Source organism: Cupressus sempervirens, chromosome 11 (assembly GCF_028749045.1).
Source record: "Cupressus sempervirens isolate cs-2001-9-10 chromosome 11, ASM2874904v1, whole genome shotgun sequence".
NCBI lineage: Eukaryota > Viridiplantae > Streptophyta > Pinopsida > Cupressales > Cupressaceae > Cupressus > Cupressus sempervirens.
The window spans coordinates 619,085,107-619,106,060 of NC_143128.1; the positions used below are offsets into that span (position 1 = coordinate 619,085,107).

Below are 20,954 nucleotides of genomic sequence, written 5' to 3' on the forward strand. Positions count from 1 at the left end.
TATGACACATTAAGATCTTCTTTTTCCTCTTCATCATTCTTCATGACTTTAGATATATACATGGGACTTGAATTTCCCTTTTGTATATAGTTTTACCATCTTCTAGGTGCATCATCTAAGTTAATACCTAAGAAACTACTTCTTGGCAATGGTGACACTCAAATTCTAAATGACTAATTTTGTGTAATCTGCAAAATCTTGGGAGAAGCAAAACATTTGGGTCCACTTCCTTGCCTAAGCATTGTAAATTTGCAACAATGCCTCACTATGAACTGAGTGACAACCTCTTCTCTTGGATTATATTCCATGGATTTCTTATACAAATTGTCTGGTTCTTGGTTGAAGTTATGTTGAGAGCCATCACCTTGTAAGAACCTAAATCTACTTGGAAATATGTTACCTCATTTGGTGAATTGTATTATAAGATCATTGGTTTCAGTTTTGGCTCAACATTGATCTTGATCTAATTATTCAATCCTTTCCAAGGTAACCATAGTGAAGGAAAATTAGTTGAAAACCATCCTCTTAGGCATTTTGTCCACTCTCTACTTAGTAATATGCTGCATATTTTTGGAATCTCCACCACATGTATATCTATGATATCTTGAATTATGGGGTCTATAGTCATCTATATTTGAACATATTTCAATACCCTGATAAATTTTACTTTCATTTTGTCGAGTTAAATCACATTTTTAATGGTGCATTGTGGAGTGATTCCCAACCTTTGAGCTATTAAAAGTGGCATGAAATTGCAAGAAGCTCCTTAATCTATGAGATAATTGTGAAGGTTTCTTCCAAAAATTCTAATAACAAGTAAGAAAGGAGGCACTTCTGCCTTGTCCTTATACATGCTTGGCATAGCCTTCGAAGTGTTAAGTTTTTTTGATACTATCTTTTGATGGCCTATAGTAGGTGTTGCCTTTGTATGATCAATTTTCTTTAGCAGTGCTTCTCTCTGATTAGGAAACTTTGTAGGATATCAAACACATATATATTAGCCTTCATTATTTTTAAATCTTTGACTACCCTGTACTTTTTAGTTGACCATGCATGATTCTTCACTATCATAGGTATGTTTCCTTGGTTTTGATTTTTTTGTCCAACATAGGGTGCTCATGTAGGAACTAGATTGTTATTAGTCCTTGGATCTAGAGGTGTTGGTTGTAAGGCAAGAGGAATCCCATCAGTAATGGGTTCTATTGGTATTTTGAACCATCTTGGTTTCAAATTACCTTGATGAGAACAAGATACATCTAGAGGTAGCTACTTCCCATCTTCAACATACACTTTTCGACACTGGGCCAACTATAAGGCTAGACCCTTCTTCTACTTTAGGCTCTATAAAACCTAAGCGGGTGGACCTTAGATTCACTTATATGGTACCAGTGCTAAAACATATTCTTGAATCTAACAAAGAAGATAAAACCCGTAACCTTCTAACACTTATGCAAAGATCTCATACATGGAATAGCTAATAATATGGCCAAAGAAATTTCTAAGCTAAGTGAGGGCATCACATGTTAGTTCTTCAACATTTAAAGGGAAAAATATTTGATTAATGATGTTGATTTCAGAAAAAAACATGACATGAACAACATAACACTCTAATCTTGTAGCTGATCAGTGCCTTATCTATTGGGAAATCCTACAAAATCCTAACATACATCCCTAAAAGTCATTAACATATACCATACATCAGGACTTCGTGATCTATCTATTCACCTTGTGAATTAGACATCTTTATATTTCTAAACCTCATACTTGACCTATCCCTTCATGAGATTTGCAATCCTATGATGATAAATCAAGAATTTACATAACTCCTTGAGTCATAAGAAAAATAAATAAATTGTATACAACCAATAGATTACAATTGAGTTTCATAATCTTTGTTTACAAAACACAAAAGATCACAAACAACATGAATGAAAGAAAATATATTAGAATGAAGATTAACTTGTTGCTGTATTTTCATTCATTTATTTGAAACAAATACAATAAGATGCATGAAATTGAAATGTAAAACTAGCTAACAGATCCAAACTATCTGTATTCTTATTTCTTGTTGTTCATTGCAAGGGAAATCACTAAAGAAAATGGTATACTAGTAGTGAAATATGTTCAAAATTGGAACCCTTGGTCTCATAGATCTAAGAAAACTCAAGATTGGAACCCCAACAATGAATCAAAAAGAGAGAGATATAGGAGATGAATGAAGTCCCAAATCTTATCTAGAAGTGGCATGTGTCTACTTGAATCTTCATTCCCTACAGTTGTAAAACATCTCACCTCTTTCTACCCATGAAATCTGATATGATTTTCATCATTATTCTGTAACAAACTTGGAAAAATCTCTTGTGAATGATAAAAAACCTTGTGTTGGCCCAATATCTGAAATGTATCATAAAATGCTAATAATATGTTGATTCAACTGACTTGAAGGTGACCAAACTTGACCCTAATTGCATTTTTACTACCTTTTAAACACATTCAATTCATCACCTTGCTAGAAAACAAATCTGAACTTTGATACCTGAATATGGTTGCAAACTGAGTATCTGAGATAAAACCTTGTATAACCTAAGTAGATGACTTCTTGTACAAAAAAAAAAACTCAAAAAATGTAAAGTTTATTCTCTCCCAATTTTGGCGATATATAATATTGCTATATTTTCTTATCAGACACGCCAAGAATCTTAGTTTGAAAATCATGCCCCTATACTGGCTCTCTAGCCTAAGTATCATTTTTCATAAATTTAAAAATTATAAAGTTTAAAACTTTAGCTTTTATTCCTTTTGAGTTTTTAAAAATTCTATATGTGAATCTTTGAGAAAAATATTTAAAAGTCACTTTTAAATCATCTTTTATTTTCTACCTTACCCACGAATTGACTTTTTTGCCACATGGTAGCACACCATTGGTTAGAGTCTACCATGTCATCTTCCACCCAGGCACCACGTGCACCCTATGACTAGTTGATTGTGATCACCACATGTCAATTTCTCACTGGCTCTCAGACTGTCTCATCAGTGCCACATATCCTTTTGACTATCGCCTACCACCTCACCACTGATCAGGCATATTGCCACGTGTCAACTAGGCACATTCCTATATCATAATCAATAACTGCTAATTATGCATGCATGGATGCACCTTTGTGACACATGTCCCTCTTAGGACACATCAACACCTCAAAATCAATGCCAGATTGGAGGTTTTTGCTATTTGTCATTAGAAGATTCGTTCTATTGGTGCCACTCTACTAGTGCCACATGTCAATTTTGATTTGTTAGAATTCCACATCATCATTGATATCAGCATATTTTTTGGAATGTCTATTCAATGTTTTTTCCTTCGTCCAGCCAGCTATAGGCTCCATGTGAGCTATTTAAGGCTTTAAAATCTATGTCTCTTAAGACACATAACACTATTGCACTCATGTATTTAAACTAAAGAGACTATCTGTACATGAGAAATGTGGAATATTTCATAAAATCTCTATCTTTGCCCAAACTACATCCTCTACATTGGAACAACACTTTTTTCTCATGACAGTGGATTTGTGCACATACTAGAAGTAGATCTCTTGCCACTCTACGTGGATCCACAATCTACTTGCAAGTACGAAAATGCCAAGGGGTGCAATAAAAAATTGTTGCATTTGATCAATAAAACATGGTGTAGAGCCCTCCATTAGGAGCATTGGTAGTCACAATAGTTCCTATGCAGTGAAGGTGTGGACGTACAAACCCTTGCAATGTTATTGGTTTTCTCTTACCTTGATTGCTGCCACACTAGTTCCTATCATGGAAGATCCTCTCTTCAAATGTAGTTAGCAGTTTGCAAATTTCTACCTTCCTACCATGCATTTTGTCATCATCTAAAATAATATTTAAACTTCATACGATGCATGGTAAAGGTTTTGGCATTAATGCATGCAAATGGAAAGAAAAAAATGGCTTTCATTTGAAGATTCAAGGGGATGATGTCCATCTGGACCAAGTGATTGCTTTCCTTATTTAGTACAATTGCATAAAAAACCTTCCTTTGAATTAAGACATCCCAAACTGCTAACGATAGATGTGTTGATGCTGCTATGGGTGATTTGGTTCTTGTTGTAGAGGATGGCATAGGACATTCTTCAAATATGCATCATGGATTCCATGCATACTACTAATTCTCAATTTTGCACTTTGGGTATTAGTTGATTGATTCATAGCCATATAGTGGGCAGAAAAATTCAAAATATTAAAGCCCATATGAGTTTTTTTATTGTTGATGGAAACCAACTGAAGGTAGGCCATACTATGGTGTCTCACATAGAAGAAACAAAATCATCAAGCAAATCACAAAGATGAAAGTGTACAAGAAGTCTACTACCCATCAATTCCAAACCGGTGGGGATAAAGCCAATGATTGAAAAGTTGGTTAATTTGTTAGAGAACCTCCTTAAAAGGTATTCATGAAAGACTACTCTCTCCTCATTTGACTTAAAATTTATTTGAAATTTGTGAGTCATCATTATTATAGTTGCCTTTCCTTATGTATTTTTTGAATGAATAACATGATTGAAATCACCTCTTGAGATCGTTAAATTCCATAGTATGGCTTCAATCTTTCAATAAGGCTCTTAATGCTTGACTTATAGCCAATGAGAGCTTTGGAAGTCCTTGATCTTTTATTAATCTTATGCTATTTTTTAAAAACCTTTGAGCATCTTTAGTCGACACACACTTCTATCAGTCTGATGGAATCAGTTGGGCCCAAAGTGGGTCTGGCTATTTTTTTTGTTTTCAAAAAACTAAACTATCAAATTAATCCATTAGTCACCTGATACTGATTATAATCAAATTTAACCCTTATGCATCATTGAAATATCTATTAAGCTCATTTTACCATTTAACTACCAACTGTCAATTTTGTGCTAAGAGGCCCTTCAACTGGCTTTAAAAGCTGATCAAAACACATGACCGAGCTTTGAAATCAAACCTACTAATCCTCTATTCAACATTATTGCACCTTATCTCATGAAAAATTCTTAGTCAAAAGATATTGACTATCAAAGTTTCCTTCTCAAAACTTCCTACAAGGCAATATGTTAGAAAACCATAAAAATCATTTGGATTTGGCTTTGAAAATAGGGCAATCTGATACTTGGGCATATGAAAAATGGGGTGTTAATTCATTTTTAGGAGGAGAGTATAAATTTATTATTTGGGCTCATGATGAATAACAGGGCAGATTTGGTGAGTAGTCAAAGTAGGCAACTCAGATTTGTAGGACTAGAAACATTGGCAGAAAAGTGGTTTTTGCAAACAAAATGAACCTGTGAAAGTGTGCCGAGGGATTTTTCAAGACTTATAAACTGACACACTTAAAGTATTTTTAGAGTAGAATACAATGGTACAATCCATTTGATCTCACCTATCATGAATTCTTTGTTACTACATCTCAAACAAGGGTACCAATCAATCTGCACTTTATGACACTTGTAAAACTTTACAAATTGCAAATGGAATCACGTTCAAAAACTAATCAAACAAATTCATCATAAGCTCAAAATTGAAAGATAGTGAGTCTCTAACATCTAGAATGCAATGCAAAAGGATTTTTCTAATTTTAGTCAATTGGGTCAAAGTTATAAAAAGTCAAATAGGGCATCCTAGAATTCTAAACAATTTGCATCAGCATGACAACAATAAACAACCAACTTTGAGGGATTCAAAACCTAGTCAAAACATATCAAAACAACTCAAAATATGAAACATAGGTTCTCTAGTATGAATACTAAACACTCCAAAAATAGAAATTCATGAAACTTAATTGGGTATGAGATATTTAGATGTAGATTAGGCCTCCTATTGCTATTTGACACCTAGGCAAAAATGCAGATTTGAACATTGCTCAAGATGAAACTTCACAAAATGACTGGGGATGACAATTTATCTTCATGGGATGTATGGAGATACTGAATGTAAGGTGTTAGAAACATTAAATACCTCTTAGGCCTAAAAAGGACAACTGGGTACACACATTAAAAAGTGCTTCTAGGGCTTGATTTTTTGAATGGTGCTCAAAATCAAGGCTTCAATTTTGAGTCCCAATAGGTTCCTTTTGATTCTAAAAATTGTAAGCATTTTGATTTTCATTTCAAAAAGAAAGAATCTTTTTCTAGTTGAGGATTTGATTCTTAACTGAATGGAAAAGTAAATTCTTCATTGACTTGTTCTTCTCATTTTAGGATTCTATGGAGAATTACAGGAATCTAATAGTATAGCATTGAACTGCATAAGGGGCTTATTGTTATTGCCTTGTGAATTCTAGTTCACTTCTTGATTTCTATTGAAATATGAACTACCATCATTAGGTATATTTTGATTACTGTCAAATTGATTGATGTCCAAAAATTGAGCATTGTTGTTGTTATTTGGAGGGATAATTCCATTGTTTGGATGGGTATTCCATTGTTGATTCTGTCGTTGGAAATAATTGTTGTGATTTGGAGGATTGAAATTGTTCCCTACATTATTATTTCCACTGAAGTTCTTGTTATAATTATGACCATAGTTGTTGTTGTAAGGGTATGCATTCATTCTCTGAAAGTTGTTTTGCCCTTGTGACAACCTCAAATGGGTTAGGTCATTGGTAATTTAAGACATGGTCTTCTTCATTTGGCCAATCTCAGTTACCACACTATTTTTTACCTCAATAGATGTTGCTACCTTCTACTCAAAGAAAGCAACTTTTGGAGGTTCACATCCTGGGTAAGTTATGGCTAGGACTGGTGCAACTGGTGCCTATTGTAGTGGAATTGGATTCATTATAATGAAATGACTAGGCATCACTTATGCTCTAGTAGGATATGCTAGTACTATTGTACTAGCTTGAGCTGGAACCATCAATCCTCCTCCATTAGGATTATCTTGTTTAGTAAATGTAACTACTTCTATGAAGATATTGTCTAATGTATCAATATTTGTAGTAGGTAGTCTTCGTAGAAAGATAGCGGTGAGGTGGTCCATAGTATTAAGATAAATATGGATTACAACTTCAACTAGCATGGTGTAAGGTATCTCCAACTTGTGGTACACCATGTGAAAGTAATGGCTGAAATGTGAAATGGTCTCTACTGGGTCCGTGTTGATTGATATAAACTAATGATGTATGATGATGTATCACAACTGAGTTGATAAAAGTTTTAAATTGATTTGGGAATAATTTTTCAAAGGAAGCCCAATTTTGGATACATCCTAGTGGTAAATTCATGTATTAGTTAAAGGAAACTTCTCCCACTGTGTATGGGAATAAAAAGAGGACCACATTCTCTTCTTGAATCTATTTTCAATTACATATTTCTTTAAAGACCTTGATGTGATCCTCAACTATTTGTGTCTCTCCATAGATAAACCCTTCGGTAGAATTTCTCAGGAATCTTGGGAAGGTCATTAAGTGCACCTTGCAAGTTGATTGGTGAATCTACTACATTTGTAGAAAATGCCATTAGTAGAGGATTAGGTGGTGGAACTAAAGAAGATGATGAAATTTGGAATGGAAGTGATAGAATTCTTGGTAATCCTTTATCACTGTCAGTCTTGTGGAAATGAGTGACTTACACAAACTTGTGTCCAATAGGTGAAGATTGTAAAGCTCACTAAAATGAAGATGGTGGATTAGGATCTTCTAGTTTATGTTGATTCTAGAAAAGTGCACCTCTAGGAACCACACATGTAAAAAGTGCACCTCTTCAAAAAATGTACCTGCACATCGTCTAATAATGTTTGACAAATTTTTTTCTAAACTTTCAAAAACTGCCAAATTTCAAACAATGTCTTGTTTTTCTTATCTGAATGGTTTGAGGTCCTCCTTCTAGCACCACTTCTATTGAGCTTTCATTTTGCATGATGTTAAATGATAGGGATCCTTTCAAATCCCTCTCTTGAAAAGATGATCGAGGACCAACTCCAAGGTTCCAAGTAGTCTTACTCACTCAATTGAAGATAAATGTGTATGTTCACGAGGAGGCCTTTGCTAGTTTTGAACAATCTTGGATAATCTATTGTTGTTTGAAAAGTGTGACCACAAAATAGATGCATTTTTGTATTTTGTATCTTATGATGAATGCAATCTACTAATGCAATTATATAAATTCCTATTTTAACCAAGTGTTACAAAAGCAATAAAAAAGATAGAGTAATGTGAGATTAAAGAAAATAACTATAAGGGAAATACCTAACAAACATAAAATATTGAAGTTGATGAAACATCAATCCCACAGCTTCCAAGAATCACTTGCATGCAATCACTTGTCACAGAGAAAGAGAGAAGCAAAAAGCTATAGAGGCTAGAATTGCCATATCCACGGATGAGACATTATTGATGAGAAAAAAGGGAAATTGCTATTATCAAAAGTGAATTGTCTCAATAAATTACAAAGAGATCAATCCTTATTAAAGGAGATCAAAACCCTAATAGGTAAAATCTAGGTTGCATGATAATAATTAATAAAATAATTTTTTATTACATGCATAAAGTTTAGCTTAAGTAAACTAGAGATAATAAGTGACTTAATAGTTAAATAAAAGTGATTTAATTAATAAGTCAATATATTATTACTCTAACAACCCCCTTAAGATAAACTTAGGGAGTAGCTAAAAACCTAGAAACTACTGTTGAAAGAAAATTAGGTCCTGGCAACAAGGCCTGATGACCAAGCACGACTGAATCTCTGTAAAGAGAAGAAATAGAGAAAACCACACGGGAAAAACCCTACTCCAAAAATATAAGGAAATAATGTTCTAGAAGATAGGAACAAAATATGATAATGAAGAACAAAACTGAACATAAAGTTGCAAACACTATCAAACTACTGATCTAAAGAACCTCCACTATATAGAACATGACAAGGTAGAAAAGACTAAGTCCAAAGAGCTAATCAATTGAAGATGGAAGGTATCTTCATGGCCTCCAAAAATAGGAATAAAAGAATGTCTATATGGTAAATGATCCATCTCACTGAAATGTATAGGTATCTAGCCACTGCAATTGCCTAGTACATAAGATCAAATACTGAATACATAGCTCACTCCATCAAACCAAGAAAGAAATAGAAAAAACATAACCCCCTATAATTCTGAAAGATAAGACATGAACATTAAAACTGAATGCAATATCTCTTGTAGAAAGAAGAACTAGGAACATCAAAAGTGCAAAAGAAGTACAAACACATATAATGGCATGTGTCATCGATACATCATGAGGTTAATATCATGGAAAGAATAGTCACTTGACAAAGGAAGATGGAAAATATGGTCAACATGAAACCCCTCAAGGAACTTTATAATGTAGTATGAGTACAACAAAACATAAAGATGCGCAAGGTCCTAAAATGCAATAGAGTGACACTTTATCTCAGTGCATTTGTAAAAATAATACAAAAAGATGTCAAAAAAGATCAAAAGAGACATAATGCTGATACAATAGATAGTATAACCCATTAAAAATTATTTGAAACAACAAAATTGATCCTCAAACTTGAAAAAACCAAGGTATCCATCAGAATGTAGAAAAACAAAAAACTGAATGGGATGTGCCTGGAGCAGAATTTGAAAAATAGAATGTCTCAAAATATGTCTCTTGGAGTGCAAAATAGAAATTCTAACATTGATAGGAAAAATAGGTGATTAGACAACATCAAAAATCAAACTGCACCATCACAATAGGCTCAAAATCAACTTTTTGATGCTTCTTTTGGATAAAAAATCAGAGTCTGGATGAGCAAGTTATGGCCAAAAATCCACATGTAGGTCAAACAAGTATTGGAAAGGCAAAATATTTTTTACCACCTCTTAATCTGTGCCAAAATGTATCAAAAAGCATGCCCACCAGCACTAGAAATTACCTTAGGAAGTGTTGGAAATAATCAAGACTGGCAAGGTTACTGAGAGGGGAGGGGTGAATCAGTAACTCTTAAAACTTTAAATCAGTTCTGCATAATAACATATTCATCATTCATCCATCTAATCTATTGTATGCATGAAAAGATAAACACATGAACACACTGATTTGGTGACCCAGAAACCTTCCAATTAGAAAGTAAAACTGGGGTGGGGATGAAACCTACAAAACTTCAATACTACAATATAAAGTTTCCCTGATAAGGCTTACAATGACCACTTCTGATGATCTGCCCTGTTAGGAGCAAGTAGGATTGCTAGATCCACCTTGTTATCAGGTGTGGAATCTGATCATCATTTTACCTTCATGGCTTTTCATTTCAGTTTTTACTTCTACTCCAATGATACTTGGTCAAAGGTTCTTTAGGGATTGCTCATAAATATCTTTTACCGTTTGGGTGGCTGACTCCCATCTCGGTTGCAATCTCTCTAGTAGTTCTTTTGAGATTTGAGGGACAATCTGGTCTGGGGAGTATTTCCATTTACCCATCTTATTGAGTACCAGTTCCTCAATCTGCATTTTCTTAGCATCTGTTCTAGTTTCAAATTTTAATGCCTTGAAATTTGTGATGCCAGCTCCTTCTTCCAATAGTTTGAGCCTTTGCTCGAATGTGGGTGTAGGCCTGACTAGTATAGGTTCCTGCTTACCTTTTTTGGTTCTTCTGGTAAATACTGCAGTAGGCTTCTTCTTAGGTTTGGTAATGATTACCCTACCTTTCTTCTTTGGCTGTTCTTTTGCAGATTCTTCTTCTCCTTCTTCTTCTCCTCCTTCTTCTTCTTCACCTTCTTCATCTTCACCTTTTCCATTGGTAAGCATAAGAGGGCTAGTATCAATTTTTAACTTAGCAATTTTCCTCTTACCTTTGTTAATTGCTTGAGGCAGCTTGATTTCAAGTTCAATTCTTTCTTTTGCCTCATCATAGGTACCGAATGCTGGAACATTGGGAATAGCTGGCTCATTCACCAGTGCTTCAAAAATATCTCTTGCTTCATCAATATTCAGTTCATAAGGCAATGGTTTTACCCATGCCACACGGGGTATGACTGCCTATATATACACTTTGTCACAGTCAACCATGAAACATACATCTTCCTTATAGTCTTCAACAAGCTTAGGGGGAATTCTAAACCTGTTGTTCATTCTCTCTTTGAAATCTTCAAAATAATTATCCATTACTTTATCAAAATTTATACCCATTTCTGCAATAAACTCATTTATCTGATACAAAACTAGAATATCTTTTCTCCATACAACTGTACCTTTAGAAGGGAAAAACTTTTGTACATAGAAAAATAAACAAACTAACAAAGAACCAAATTTACAAGGATTATTCTTTGAAGTCCTTATGCTATCCATATTTTTGTTTAGTTGCTTCAATAGCACATCTGCTAGGTCAAATTCCATATTCTTCTTTACAACTTTATAGGCTACGTCCACAGCCTCATAGGGCACACTATTCAATCTGCTGGAACTATACATCTTATATGCAATTAAATGAATTCCAAATCTTAGCTCTGCATCAAATAAATTGTTAAGTTTCAATCCTCTGCCATCCCGTTCAACTAGGGTTAACTTTTGAAGTTCATCTTGACTTAGGGTTTTAGTGGTTTTTGATTTTCTCAACATAGGTAAACTCATGATCTTATGAATCATCTTTTTCGTTATCAGGATGGGTTGCTCTAACCATAGCTGACCATTATGCACACGACTTAAAATGTATCTTATCCATTTCATTTGAAAGTTCCTTGGCAAGTGTAGGATATGGGGCAAACCTTTGGTTTCCAGATGTTTGAACTCGAATTTGTGGGTATCATCCCCACCCCAGTTTTACTTTCTAATTGGAAGGTTTCTGGGTCACCAAATCAGTGTGTTCATGTGTTTATCTTTTCATGCATATAGTAGATTAGATGGATGAATGATGAATATGTTATTATGTAGAACTGATTTAAAGTTTTAAGAGTTACTAATTCACCCCTCCCCTCTTAGTAACCTTGCTAGTCTTGATTATTTCCAACAATTGGTATCAGAGCTTTCTGGTTCTCAGGATAAAGTTTGACAGCTTGAGCAAAGATTAAGGACAATGGAGATATTCAGACTTGACAAATCTATTGAGAATGAAAAGCTAGATCTAGAAATAGCCATGGCTCAACTTAAAGAAGCAAAGGAGCATCTTTCTCAATCTTTGAAAAGAAGGAAGGAACTTGCAAGACAAATGAATGATCATCAGTATATTGAAGAAAAGATTGAAGACCTTTTACCATGAAGTAGTTCAAATGAAGCTAATGAAGCAATCAAGGAACTCCTAGCAAAGAATGGTTCTCTATAGGAAGAAGTAAGAAAGCTCAAAAGAGAACAAGAAATCCAATCCATCAGGTTATGTGAAGTTTTGGAATAGAGAAACAAGGTAAATGAAGGACTTAGTGTTTATTGAGTAAACAAGGTAAATGAAGGAATCAATGTTTACCAAGTGAAGAAGGTTATCAATGGATTCAGTTTTCACCAAGTGACACAATATTCATTGAGTCACCAATGGTTATCAAATTTCATTCGAATGTTATCAGCTTTAGCTTTCTTTTCATCTTCAATTCTTCTAGTATTCATGCAATTCTTGGCTATATGACCAAGTTTAGTACAAGTGTAACATCTTATGGTTGTGTCCTTCTTTCTTAGGTGATGTCTTGCACAGTTTATCCCAATGTGTCCATATTCTCCACAAGAGTGACACCTACACCAAGTATTGTAGTCCCAACCAAATATTGCTTTGATAATTTGTTCTACTGGATTGAATGCTTTGGATCTACATAAAGATTCCTTGTGACCTTTTTTCTTGCATTTATGACATTTGCCTTCAAACTTTGGTTTCTCTTTGCATTCATTTTCTTTGTGACCATGTTGATTGTAGTTGTAGCATTTGCCATTGAATTTTGCCTTTCCATTACTCCAACATTTGTTTGATGTATGACCTATCTTGCCACAGTGATTGCAAGTGGGTCTTTGATTCCTTTGAGAACCTTGCTTGGAGGTTTCACCTTCTTCCTTGTATCCAAGACCAGCTTTACCTTTTTGTTTATGAAAGTTTTGCTCACTTTGCTGATTTAATTGAGTCATGTCTATTTGAGATTTCATCATTCTTTCATTGACTTGCCTTTTAGTGATCAAGTCATTTTCCAAACTTTCATTGATTTGTCTTTCAGATGTTAGATCACTTTGTAATCTTGCTTTGATTTGTCTTTCAGTGATTAAATCATTCCTCAAAATTTCATTCTCAGATCTTAGATTTATAATTTCTTCATTTGCATTAGATAGTTGACCTACAAGATCTTCATGCTGAAGGGATTGATTATTTCTTACCTCTAAGTCTTCATTTGCCTTGATCACTCGATAAACACTGCAAATCTCAGTGACCACTAATTTCTTGGAGAACATTGTTCTGCTCGATAACCACTATGAACTTGACAAACACTGCTGAATTGCCCATATACTCAGTTTCCAAAGGAATGCTCAGTATAAACTTGTAGACTGAGTGATGAGCTCGGTAAGCATCCAGAATTGAATAAGTGTTTGCACTAATGACAAATATACCTTAATTCTAACAGGAAGCATATCACTTCTGTACCAAATTTGTCTCAACTTGCATGCCCAAATTTTTTGATTTGCATGCCAAAAAATCACAATTTTCATGCCAAAAATCACAAAATCAGTACCTTGAGAAATGTACCAAATTGCCTATTTATGTGCCAAAAGTTAGAAAGTCATCACCTTGGAAAACATGCCAAAAATATTGATTTTTGAACAAAAAAATCTCAATTTGTGTGCCAAGAATTAGAAAATCATCACCTCTTGCACAATGTGCTAAGCATAGTGGTTCCCTTGTATGTGGCTATGATTCTTGCATATGGCTCCATCAAATGGTGGAAGATTTTTAGTCTTGATCAATGCTATGGGATAAACCATTTTATCACCATTTTTGTAGTTCCCCTACTTTAATTTCATTTCATCTCGATTAACAAAATATACGACATGAATTACAGATTCATTGTGATAGATTCCTTGTAGAAGGAAATTGTTTTGGTGGTTTTTGGAATGTGGATTCAGTTTGCAAAGAATGGAAGTTTGGAGTGGATGATTACATTGTTTTCCTTATCTACTCTATCGAATACTCTAGTCATGTGGATTCCTCTTCTCTAGGGAATGTATGGGAGTTTCTCCAAGAGTGTAATGGTGCAGGTGGTGGTTTTGCAGAGTGTTGTTTGGTATACCATCATGATGATGTTTTTTGAGTATAGAGGAGTTGGTAAACTTCTAATGGAGAATTTCCTTGAATCTACCACTAAAATTGTTTCTTTAAGGGTGGATTCTCATGTAGTGTCTTTCAAAGAGCCTTTACTAATAGAGACAATAGTCGGCGAGGATGTGAATCTTTATGTAATAGTTCATAGATAAACTTGTTCTAGGTATCAGGGGATTTTAGGCATGAATGTTAGACTTTTCTTGACATACATATTTAAGGCCACCAAATTTATTTTTTGGCACCGACCATTATGCTTTTTAGGCCCCCCTAGATCCAATACAAAACACTTCTAAAAACTAAAACCCTTTGAAGGAAAAAACTTAGATTTGAAAATAATGTCAAATATCTCACAACCAAAATAGGGGCATGAAGATTTGGAACTCTTATACCATATTGAAGGTGATGAAAAATCAACCCCATAGCTCCGAAGAATCACTTGCATGCAAACACCTATCATAGATAAAGAGAGAAGCAAAAAGCTATGGAGGGTAGAATTGCTAGATCCATAAATGAGACATTTTTAATGAGAAAAAAGAGAAATTGAAATGTCACTTTACTGGTTTTGTATGATATTTCACACCTCTAATCATATTTTCAAGATCAAACAACTAATATCACAAAGATCTACCAAATTTCTCAAGAAACCCCAAATCGGGTATGCGAGAAATAGTGCCAAAAGCTTCACAACTTCACAAATTATTAATAAATCTGAAAATGGAAATTTTTAAAGAAATTTAAGCAGCATAACAGCCTACAAAATGAAATTTCTAGATCTGTATAGCCTTTACACAACAGTTCACAAATGTAGGACAAAAACTATGCTCATCGGGCTCCTGAAATTAACACAAAAATGCCCGAAAACACCACAAAAACACTAATAATCTATATCAGAAGTTTAATCACATCACAATACATATATTCAGCTCTATTTTAACACCTTAAAGTCTGAAATATAGCAGCAACCCAAACTGATATGAAATACTCAACTGAAAACACCAAACTCATACAAAAAACACACCCGAAAACCCACAAATCTGCACTGTTCAGCACAAAGGCAAACTCTATATGAGCATGCACATGGAATGGCTTCAAACTCCTATCCTTAGCCTTCCTAGAAACCTAAAAAATCCCATTCTTGGGTCTCCCTGGAAACCTGCAAACTCCTATTCTTGGATCTCCTTCTCCACAGGTTTGGTAGCCTCTGAAGAATAACAAAGAATGAGCAAAAATCAACTTCTGGAATGAGCCCAGAATGCCTCCAAACCCCTTAAAAGAGGTCATAACCCTAACTCACATCCAAGAGGGGTTAATAAAACATATTTTAATAATAATTTTTATTTATTAGTCCATTCGCTTCCAAAGATTATCCCCTTTTTGCTGAAACTTCACCTTTTTGGGCCTGCCTGCCTTAGCAAAGATTATTATTTTTAATTATTTGAAAAGGGGACATGAAAAGTCCTCCCCTCCCAAATATTGCTTGTCCTCAAGCAATGGCTGAACAGTAAACCAATCAATCCACCTAGATCCCAAATGTAGTCATGAACTATACTACTGCCAATTAACACAGGCTCCTGCAATATCCTCTGCAATATGACTAAGAGGAATCCATAATCAAACTGATAATTACAACTCAACCAAACTCCAAAATCACCACTACCACAGTCAGAAACCCATGAGACATAAACTGTTAGAACATCAAAACCCAAGTAAAGTGGACAAATCAAACTACCAACAAAGTAAATACCATCAACGCATCCCACTGGCCTATACGAAATGTACAATCCAACTTTGCAACAATGGTGAATGCTCTCAAATGAAAATGTACCAAGTATGGAGAATCCACACACTGTACAACTCCTACAGTCAACACAACTCTGCAAATCATCAGCCACTATCTCATAACCATAACTCCCATGCACTGCTGATGGTGAAAAGACATTACAAGATAAAAAGTAAGAAATGGAACCCAAACCAAATTTTCCTGCCATCAACTCCTCAAAACAAGGATCAAATGCTAACTGATGTACATACCCTACAATATAATGTTGATTAAAAAAACCAACCTCAGTCAATAACTCACCATGAACAAGTGATACAACCCATTGTGACTGATCACTAGCTAAGTTAGGAGATGTCATAGCCAAAGGAGTAGAATCAATAACGACACCCACTGAAGCATCACTCCCAAACTCCTGCTCTAAGTCACATATTATCAAGCTATCAACTGCAGAACCTATCACCATGTCATGCCCATCACAACTCTCATCTTGAGGCATCAAACTGTCCCATAACTAATGATAAGCACTAGGAACCAAAGTACATCTTTGTATCATCATCTCATCAACATGGTCATCAAAGGTAAATTAATGAGTGTACCTCACAATGTAATGCTGATAGAATGCACCAATCTCAATCAGTGGCTCATACTATAATCTAGATGAAACTAATTGCAATTGATCATTAACCATGTTGGAACTGACTACTACCTCTAAAGATATCACCAAGGGAGTAGTATTACTAGCAGGAACCATGCCAACTGCTAACTCACCAACATCACACATGATCTTTGATACATCTCTAGTCTCTGTACCATTAGTACTAGAGGTCACCACCATGTCATGCATACAACAATCTGCTACAACACCTAACTCAATTGAACCTGAATCTAGTGGGAATGAACTTGATATGCCAATGTTAGTATCAAGGATGGATGCATCCCCATCTCCACTGTCTTTGACAATCTCGGCCATGGACATCCTCAGATCACCAAACACCACAGCTTGTGACTGTATAGAATTAGGTAAAGACTATAGTTGCTCTAACTCCATGGTCACCTTAGCCAAATGAAATTGTGACTCCTTGAAAGCCAACTGTGTACTCTCAAGAATCTCAAAAGTCACCTCAAGCTGCTGAGTAAGCTCACCCACCTCATCTTCCTTGGCCAACAATGCATCGTATGCTATACTGCCCCACTCTATAAGATAATCTCTATCGGCTACCAACTGCATATAATCCTACCTCAAAATTTGGATAGCCTCCCATAAAGAGTGGAACTCTGTCAAGGAAAGATAACTGCCTTCTTGCTCATCACTAGTAGGAGAACCCCATCCATAAACTGCTAACAATTGACGAGCAACATTGAAATGCTGGCAAGTGATAGCAATATCTTGGTCACTAACTCTCAACTGATTAGACACATGATGGCACTGGCTTGACTGTCTCTTAGAAACCTCCTCTGATGCACTGTCTAAAGGAGTATCCTCAAAGTTACTAGTCTCTAGAGTATTACCATCCATGTCCTGTGAATCAACTCTAAAGCTCATATCAACATACAGAGTATCAAAAATTGTAGCACTGCTATCCAACTCCTCTGTACCCAAGGAAACTAAGTCTTCACAATTGCCCACTGCATCCTCCTGCATGTCATCAATGCCAATATGATCCTGGGACTCATCTGTACACACTGCCCAATATGAAAGATCATCAACACATTCCAACAAGTATGGTTGACTGGATATATGAACAAATCCCAACATCGGTGTATAAAAACTAATACCAACATCAAACAAGTTGATAGCACAAGAAAAGACAACACCATGCAATCTGCTAATCAAATCCATGATAGCACACAGACGAACACTGCTACCAAAATGTGTTAAAGATCTTCAGTCAACTGAATCCCAAATGCCAATATAACAATCTCGAGTCCATATCTATAAACTAGAATCAGCTGGTAACTCAAGAAAAATCCTCACTTGAGTAATATGACCAATACCAACTAACTCCACATACCTATCATGATGAGATAATGAAGTCACAATACTGTCTTTGTTCACTTTCAGCTGGTTGGACAAATCATGTGAAGTACTACCAGCCTCAACCTCATGTGACGAAGCATCTAACTATGCCTGGTACTCTTTCTTAGCAAAGTCATGAATGCTCAATGTCTGCTCATCTCTACTAGGTATCTCACCATCATGCACAACAACATCCTCATAATCATCATCCTTGAGGTCAAATCTATCTATCACTCTTTGACTAAAATCATCAAATGTAGTTACCTGATCATGACCTTGAGTAGTCATTCCATTATACCACCAATCATAGGCTGCATCTTCCAAGTGTAGACTTGCAATTTGAACAACATCACTCTCCTTCATGGGGTTAAGTGTGAAGAAGGTTTGTAATTTTTGTAGCCATGCTCTAGCTGAAATTTTATTTGTTCCATCAAAAGTAGGTGCTATAAACTTGCTTATTTTATTTTTGAGCTCTCTTCCACTTATGTCATGCTCCTTTCTGTACTCTTTCTTGGGCATCAAAGTGTTCATCATATCCACATATTCTCTAAAAGGAACTAAACTGCGAAAGTCATCATCTAAACCATTGCAAGTAGCTCTTAATGCAATCAAGTTACTTGTAACCTCTTCCATGGGATTAAGGGCTGGATTTGGCACTGGTGGCTCATCTGCATGCAGAAAAATAGTTTTTGTTGATTGAGAGGGTGTGAGTTTTAGATTTCTTGACTCCTCTGAAGTGCTCCCTTTCTCATTAATAGATGCAACTCCTTGCAATTTTTCTGTAAATATTTGCAAAGCCTCTCTAGTTTTTGCCAAACTATCCACTGTTTGCTTCTAAGTATTTTGGATGTCTTGGAAGAATTTCTTTGCCATCTCATCTAGATTAGCCATACTTTTTTTCTTTCCTTGGATTTTATACTTTTACTTTCAACTGGAGGTTTGATCAAAATTTCTTTATTCTTTTCTCGCTGTAAATATCTCTTTTCTCTTTCACTTAGTTGCATGCAACCATAAATTTTGACATGCAGCTGATTAGAAGCAACATGCAACCACCAAATTCACCAAGAACTAACATGCAAATGATTAGAAGTAGAATGCAACCATAAATTTTGACATCCAGCTGATTGGAAGCAACATGCAACCATAAATTATGACATGCAATATTTGGGTAGTTATCAGTAACCTCTTCCATGGGATTAAGGGCTGGATTTGGCACTGGTGGCTCATCTGCATGCAGAAAAATAGTTTTTGTTGATTGAGAGGGTGTGAGTTTTAGATTTCTTGACTCCTCTGAAGTGCTCCCTTTCTCATTAATAAATGCAACTCCTTGCAATTTTTTTGTCAATATTCGCAAAGCCTCTCTAGTTTCTGCCAAACTATCCACTGTTTGCTTCTAAGTATTTTGGATGTCTTGGAAGAATTTCTTTGCCATCTCATCTAGATTAGCCATACTTTTTTTCCTTCCTTGGATTTTATACTTTTACTTTCAACTGGAGGTTTGATCAAAATTTATTTATTCTTTTCTCACTGTAAATATCTCTTTTCTCTTTCACTTAGTTGCATGCAACCATAAATTTTGACATGCAGTTGATTAGAAGCAACATGCAACCACCAAATTCACCAAGAACTAACATGCAAATGATTAGAAGTAGAATACAACCATAAATTTTGACATCCAACTGATTGGAAGCAACATGCAACCATAAATTATGACATGCAATATTTGGGTAGTTATCAAAACTGACATGCAAGATCTGGGTAGTTGTCAAAACTAACATGCAAGATCTGGATAGTTGTCAAAACTGACATGCAAGATCTGGGTAGTTGTCAAAACTGACATGCAAGATTTGGGTAGTGTCAAAACTAACATGTAAGATCTGGGTAGTTGTCAAAAATGACATGCAAGATCTGGGTAGTTGTCAAAATTGACATGCAAGATCTGGGTGGTTGTCAAAACTGACATGCAAACTTCTACAAACCCTTAGGCTAGCAAGATCATGGCTTTGATACCACTGAAATATCTCTTTACTAGTTTTGTATTATATTTCATGCCTCTAATCAGATTTTCAAGATCAAACAACTAATATCACAAAGATCCACCAAATTTCTCAAGAAACCCCAAATCGGGTATGCGAGAAATAGTGCCAAAAGCTTCACAACTTCACAAATTATTAATAAATCTGAAAATGGAAATTTTTACAAAAATTTCAGCAGCATAAAATCCTAAAAAATGACATTTCCAAATCTGTATAGCCTTTAGACAACAGTTCACAAATGTAGGACAAAAACTATGCTCATCGGGCTCCTGAAATTAACACAAAAATGCCCGAAAACACCACAAAAAGACTAATAATATATCTCAAAAGTTTAATCACATCCAAATACATATATTCAGCTCTATTTTAACACCTTAAAGTCTGAAATACAGCAGCAACCCAAACTGATATGAAATACTCAACTGAAAACACCAAACTCATACAAAAAACACACCCGAAAACTCACAAATCTGCACTGTTCAGCACAAAGGCAAACTCTGTATGAGCATGCACATGGAATGGCTTCAAAATCCCATCCTTAGCCTTCCTAGAAACCTACAAACTCCCATTCTTGGGTTTTCCTGGAAACTTGCAAACTCCCGTTCTTGGGTCTCCTTCTCCACAGGTTTGGCAACCTCTGAAGAATAACAAAGAATGAGCAAAAATCAAGTTCTGGAATGAGCCCAGAATGCCTCCAAACCCCTTAAAAGAGGGCATAACCCTAACTCATGTCCAAGAGGGGTTAATAAAATATATTTTAATAATAATTTTTATTTATTAGTCCATTCGCTTCCAAAGATTATCCCCTTTTTGCTAAAACTTCGCCTTTTTGGGCCTGCCTGCCTTAGCAAAGATTTTTATTTTTAATTATT

At 35.2% G+C, this 20,954-nt stretch overlaps 1 pseudogene; it reads left to right on the forward strand.

Annotated features, from left to right (window-relative positions):
- Window positions 1–1,192: 1,192 nt before the first annotated feature.
- Window positions 1,193–20,954, forward strand: part of LOC149531217 (auxin efflux carrier component 4 pseudogene) — a 29,474-nt pseudogene continuing 9,712 nt past the window's right edge.